The sequence below is a fragment of the Tursiops truncatus genome, chromosome 18 (genome assembly GCF_011762595.2).
Source record: "Tursiops truncatus isolate mTurTru1 chromosome 18, mTurTru1.mat.Y, whole genome shotgun sequence".
In the NCBI taxonomy this organism is placed as follows: Eukaryota; Metazoa; Chordata; class Mammalia; order Artiodactyla; family Delphinidae; genus Tursiops; species Tursiops truncatus.
Window position 1 is genome coordinate 12,363,795 of NC_047051.1, and position 6,759 is coordinate 12,370,553.

The following is a 6,759-nucleotide window of genomic DNA, read 5'->3' on the forward strand; positions in this document are numbered from 1 at the left end:
ATTTTCCACAGTAAGATTTGGGATCATTGAGGTATATGCCTTTCTCATGTGTAGTAGGAGTAGGGGTATTAGAAATTCCTGTGAGTTCTCAGGGGGATCAATTTAAGAAAAATAATCAATATGAAGTTGAAGTTTTCCTTAAAACTATCATTTGCACAAGTTCTCTCTTGGAAAGCCTTCCTGTACCTTATGGGAACCGAGTTTGAAGCTCACTGAAGTGAGGACCCGCGAAATTTCAGAGGGGTAAGGAGAGAAGTGAGGACAAAAGTGAATGATGAACAATCACAAGAGGTAGTGACAATAACTGAAAAGGAAAGAAAAGAACAGAAAAAGGAATAGTAATAAATTAAAAAACAGGATGTCATTAGATTTAGTTCATACTTACTCAAGTACCAGAATTCAAAAATCATGTGGCTCTAAGAGGACATTAAGAAATTTAAGAAATGTATACTGCCTATTTTTAGGGAAATATGGGCTCCCTTCTCCTCCTTCCCCCAAATACGGTATATACATAGAGGAAAAATAAATCACATTCTGCGGGAAAAAAAAAAAAGAGTGGATGATCAATTGTGAAAAGCTGTAGGGCCACTGGTTTGGAGAATTGGTTAAGTGGAAGTTCATGGTGAAGTAGGAAAAGGAAAACCAAGAGAAAAACAGCAAGAGAATGGGAAATAAAATTTGTTTTAAGAAAAAAAGGAGAGAAAATGAGAAAGGCAAGATGGGAGTGTTTGCACACTGTTATGGGGGGACACAGGGAGAAGCACCAGGACCACAGCATGTCCAGGAAGGTCTGTTTTCTCAGACATCTTCATGATGACCATCTACTCCAGCTCAAGTCTATCTTGTTCATGACTGTGGACAAGTTCCTGGCACACAGGAGGCGCTCAAAAAAGATGTGTTGACTAATGGAACGTATTTATGAAATTTAGACTGCAAGGCACTATTCAGGGAAAGCTTTCTCTGCCTATCTGCCTTGACTATCAATGCAAGTAGTGAAAATACAATTACTATATTTATAGTTTTGGAGCAACTCTTCCCAATTTTTGTAACATGTACTTTGTATAGCAATACCTTCTGGGGGTTTTCTAAAAGACATTTTTAACATATGAAAATTATAGGCCACTCTGCAATAGTAGCCCTATTGGGTCTGGTGCTCTTCACTGCCCTTCCCCTGCAGAGTTTGTGGAAATCTCATGCTCTCCTATTCTGCACACATAATACTCTGCTCATATTTATTGTGCTGAAAAAATCAGATCCAATTCTGTTTTCTTCTCGTTTTGACTTTAGAGCACATTTGCTCGATGCATATTTTCCCAGGCTGCTGATTGCTGATTTGTTTTCACCTGGATGTCTGGGGAGGTGGTGCCCATATACCAACTCTCCACTTGACAGTCAACACCACTCACAGTCACTGCTCACATCACTCACACCACTGCTGATGAGGATTCCTCCGAGTAAAGCCACAAAATAAGGCAAAGAATAGAGCAGATGTGTTTGGCTCAGAACCATTTCAGTAACAATTTTCTATTTTCTTGCAGATGATCAACTCTAGTATTGTTAAACTATTATACTTCTGGGTTTTTAACTGTTTTTCCACAAGAGCAAGTATATTTTCACCACCTGAAGGCACATGCCTAAGTAGATTTTCCCAACAATATTTGAGTGTTGGACTGAGGCATGGATAGCAAAGCTATTGTCAGACACTGGGAATTCCCAGTGACAGACACTATGACAGACAGCCCAAATATTTCAAACCCCTTTAGCTCCCTCCCTTCACCCTCCCTCCCAACCCTATTTCTTGCTAATTCTTTCAAAATTAGCTTTTCTCTCCTAACAGCCCAAGTTGCCCTTTTGCTGTTATGAAATTACAAACCGCGTCAAGGCAAACCCATCTCTGAGAAGTACCTAAGAGGCACATTATGAACTGCAAAGCTCCCACGGAGCAATTTAAAATGATGAATATCCTTTTCAAACATCCTTTTCAAAATTGCACATGGACTTCAGCCAGTCACACGACAGAGATGTGGAGGATGCATTCAACTCCCCATCTGCTTTTCACATTGCTCATCCCTGATTTATAACCCACAGTAAGTCACTTGGCCACACAAACATAGCTGATGGGCAAACGCAGCCCCCAGCATCTAAGAAAGAAAAGATGGGTCCCTAGCATTAATATTTTTCTCCTACCTGCACCCTGATGTGACTCACTGCTATTCCGAGAAGAGTTCTACCCACTAGTCTCAGAAGAAGAAAAACACCAAACCCTGAGGTATATTTTAGACTTTGAGAAAATAAATAAAGCTCTGTAGGGATAACTTCAGACTTCTGCTTTCATTAAAGCAGCTTCATTACATCTTCTCTCCCTTCAAACACAGCAGCATGCGTAAATTCATTCCTTTCTGTGTCAAGCCTTATTAACAGAATCACTTTTTTTTTTTCTAGAATGTGTACCATTTACTGACTAGGTGAGACACATAGATATTTCCTTTTGCACAAGCCATGAGAGGGCACTGTATGTCGCAGGAGATGAAGTGAAGCCTGCGGCAATGAATGCAAGTAACCCCAAGGCACGACTAATGTAATTTCTGAGCAGAATCTCAAAGCGGGCAGACAAGATGACCATCTTACTCTCCACCTTAACCCAGCCCCACCTCCTGTAAGAGCTGAAGGGTAACAGAAATTATGCAAGGTCGTACTCCAGGGCCGCAGAAGGCAGACTGTGAAGTGAGAATGTTTGCTGCCATTTTGGCCGCACTTCCCCCAGCACTCTTCACACTGGCTGCCCACCAGGACATTCCCTCGTGGTAATGTTCCATTAGACAGTCCCTTAGAATGTCCCTGGGACCTCTCACCGCCATTTTCTATTATCTACTCCCCACCCTCCCCTCCCTTGTGTCTGATTTTTCTGACCTATAACCAGCTCATCTCCTAAGTATCAGACCTCTAAGCGTTCAAATTTAAGAATGAACTCATTTAATCTGCTCAGGTGCTAATGGCTAATGCAGAGAAAAACACCTCTGGCTCTTCTTTCCCTCCAGGTAATAGAGTACATTTTAAACAGGGACTTCTTATAAATCATTATTTTCCAGCCCAGAGGAAGGGTTCTGCTGCTGGGAAACTTCAAGGAAGATAGGAAAAGAAAGGACATCTTTGGAGAGGCAGGTCAGTGACTTCTGAGATATACTATTTGACAGCTGTTTCCTGTGTCCTGGTCATAGCATCACTAGAATCTTTGGGACCCTTTGGTCATATGGAATAGTCTTATCCTGGTTACCTCAAATAATAGGCAAGTTATTGTAAGGATATACATTGAAATGAGAACCTGGAATTTCAAGGGAACCCAAGAATAGCTATGGCTAATTAGTTTCACAGAAATGGAAATGCAGTTTGGAAAATGGAAAATAGTTCAAATTCAAGGAAAATCTAGAGCTTGGAGAGCAGGGGTTCATCCATTCCCTCACCATCATGGGGACTTAATGCCTCTGGCTTCTGCTTCCTTGCAGCTGTCAGCCAACCACCTCTTCGTCTCCTCTGCATGTGCTTTGACATCTGCTAGATCACAACTTTTGCTTATTCATAACTCCTGCTTACTCACAATTTCAGCCTACACATAGCCCCTGGGCGTGTGCTTTTAGCTTCTGTTCTGGATTCTAACTGACCCACTCACATATTTCCAGTTTGAATGTCCTAGAAGGAGAAGTTACCCGGATCAGTTTATTAGCATTGTGCTTGTTGAGGTAGAGCCTCTGTACCAGGCCTCAGCCAAAGCACTCTTATTTGCTAAGAATCAGTTTGGCTGGTTTAAGGGGAAAAAAATTTATTGAAAGGCTACTGGATTTTCAGAGAGAGGCGCAGGAAATGAACAGAAACAAAGGGAGGCTGAGAAGCCTGAATCACAGCCAAATCATACCTCCAAATTAGCTGAGAGCAGACATTACTGCCGTCACTGAACAGGAGGAGCTGTAACTTGTAACTGACACCTGGGCACTGGAAACCAGATCTCACTGCTTGTCCCCCTGCCCTTGCTGGCCCTGGAAACTGGACATTGTTTCAATCACTGCCAGAAAGAGCCCTCCTCATCTCAGTTCCCTTGTGTGACCCAGTCCCAATTCCAGGTCTAAGGAAGGTATATTCGATTGGCCAAGTCTAGGTCACATACTCTCACCCCAGCTGCATGGGGGTTGGGTGGTGATGGGAGAGCAGGAAAGAGTATACGGCCTTTCAGGCTTCATCAGTGGGAGATGAGCTCTGCCTCTCACCAAGTCTCAAACAGTGGCTAGATAATGGGCACCTAAGAAAAAATTTGGACACCCAGCACACGAAGCAGAGTAAGTGAGCTCTGCTCAGGGGAGCAGAAGAGTGCTCTTCACTCAGCAGGGGGCTGTGGACAAGGAGGGCCTTTTGACTGGCCAGTGCAAGACAATCTCATGACCAAAAAAGCACAGGGAATTCTTTCATGTGCACTGTTTGAAGCCTCACAAGGCACACTTATATTCAAAGTAGGTGTTTATAGGTCTGTCTGCCTGGTTGGTCTGTAAGCATTTTAGGGCAGAGACTCTGTCTTCTTTATTTTTATTTCCCTAGTGCCTGGGGCACTGCTTGGCATATAGCAGATGCTCCAAAAATGTCTGATGAATTTAATAAGACTGTGGTCCAGGAATTTTCCCATAGCATTAGATAACACAAATTTCTCCATGCTTTTGGGAAGACCATGATTTAAACAAGCAAATAAACAAGGACTATTGAAACATCATGAAAAGGCAAAAGAAGTAAGAATTTTTATGACCCACGCTCTCCTCCGAGTTATCAGTTCCTTCACTGGGCAGAGATCTCTGAAATTGTGGCAGATGGAAAGTGGGAACTGCTTGAAAAAAGAGACATGGAGGCATGAGAGAGAGGACGGAGTTTGGGAAGGAATCATTAAAAGGGGGGCAGAGATGAAGGAATCAAGGAAAGGGAGCAGAGAGTCCAGCGAGTATTAGAAACAGAATGTAAGTTTCCTGATAACCTAGAAGGAAATTAGAGAACAAAGTAATTCTGAATGCTGCTTTGATGGCAGCAAGGAAGAAAAGATGGAGCTAATATTTTTAAGCACTTATTATATGCTAGACAATTGCTAGGAATCGTGTGTGTGTGTGTGTGTGTGGGTTTAACTCTCACAACAACCTAATAATGTAGACACTATTATTTCCATTTTATAGATAAGGAAAATGAGGCTTAAAGAAATTAAGTGATTGGCTTAAGTCACAGAGATAATAAATAACAGCATCAGAATGTAATGACTCTCCATCTGATTCTAAATTCCACACTTTTTTTTTTTTTCACCAATCCATCTCTCTCTGAATAAGACAGAAAAGGGTTGGGGGAAAGATGGGATGATCATGCTTGCTAGAAGCTTGGAACTATGTCTCTAAACTGTGCCTGCAAACTCCCAGGACCTTGAGTGGTGCCTGACCTACTTTTGAAGACTTTCTATGGAAGCAAATTTGACAATTAAAAATTTTTAGACCATTTGTACATGAAATTTAATAAAATAAAGACATGGGAAGCTTTGCCTCCCTATCAATTTTGAAATAGCTTGTGGCAATTTGTTACAGCAGCCCTAAGAAACCAAGTTCAGGACATACCAAGAAAACCCTTAGAGATTATTCATTTATTACTTACTTTGTATTGAAATGCAATTGGTATATAGCAAAGCAATGATTTCATGGATATTACTGCTTATGATGAATCTAAGTAAAAATCTAAGTACCTAATAGAGCAGGTGGTAGATGGATGTAATAAAATTCATGAAAGTGGCATGTGAACGGGTGAAGTTTAGGGTACAAATGCAAGTGTGTTGGGAGAGAAGCAGGTCTCAGAATCTGCCCTTTGGACAATGCAGCTCAGTCCAGCATCCTGCATTTTAGATCCTATACAGAAAGATTCATATAGAAAAGGCTGACACACAGACAATTCTCCTGGAGAAGGAAAGGGGAGAGATAGAGCCTTTGCTCACTTACCAAAGGGGCCTCAGAGTTAAGCCCGCCACCCCCACCCATCTCTACGGGGAGAACCACCGAACATGGGCACAGCTACCATGATCCCAGGAGCTGGGCACTGGTAGGTGGCAGTATTTGTGCAAATTTATATGGCCACTGAGACTTGAGCAGCATTTTTTAAATATTGATTTGTATGATGTGCTTTGTTGGCCACAGGGGGATGATGTCAGGGGGAACACAGCAGGACAGGCAGGCAGGGACAGGCAGAGCAGGGACTGGAGGAAAAGGTGGCCACACCAACACCTCCCAGGGTTCAGCACTTCGCAGGCCATAGAGCCACCTGGCTTGTTGACTGTCAAAGTGGAAGAGACCTCAGATATCAAATAATCCAAGCCTCTCACTTTCCGGTTGAAAAACAGGAATCCAGAATCGCTGGGTGAAGGTCACAGGGCTGACTAGTAACCGGAGTCAGTCATGTCAGTTAAGGGCTCCCTTTCCAGAGTTCTTTTAAGATGTATGATTCTCTCTAAGCCAGTGACCCAACAGGGAGTTTTATGATTGCCTGTCTCCCTGGCAGTGAGAGCAACTGCAATCCTACTCAGCTCATCTGATGATCAGGCAGAGGATTCAGAGGGGAAAGAAGAGAAACGCCGAAGGAGAGACGTCTGAGGCGAGGCCCACAGGACCGGGCGAGGGCCCCAAACAGCTCAGAGCTGGGCTTGCTGTGATGCACCTGGACTCGTGGTTTGGACTGGGTGCTGCGCGGACTCATAAAAGA

The 6,759-nt window shown here is 42.9% G+C and overlaps 1 protein-coding gene across 1 annotated transcript in view; it reads right to left on the reverse strand.

Annotated features, from left to right (window-relative positions):
* SPART (spartin) overlaps positions 1-6,759 on the reverse strand; it is a 373,903-nt gene that overhangs the window by 265,308 nt on the left and 101,836 nt on the right. The gene's annotated exons all lie outside the window — the stretch shown is intronic.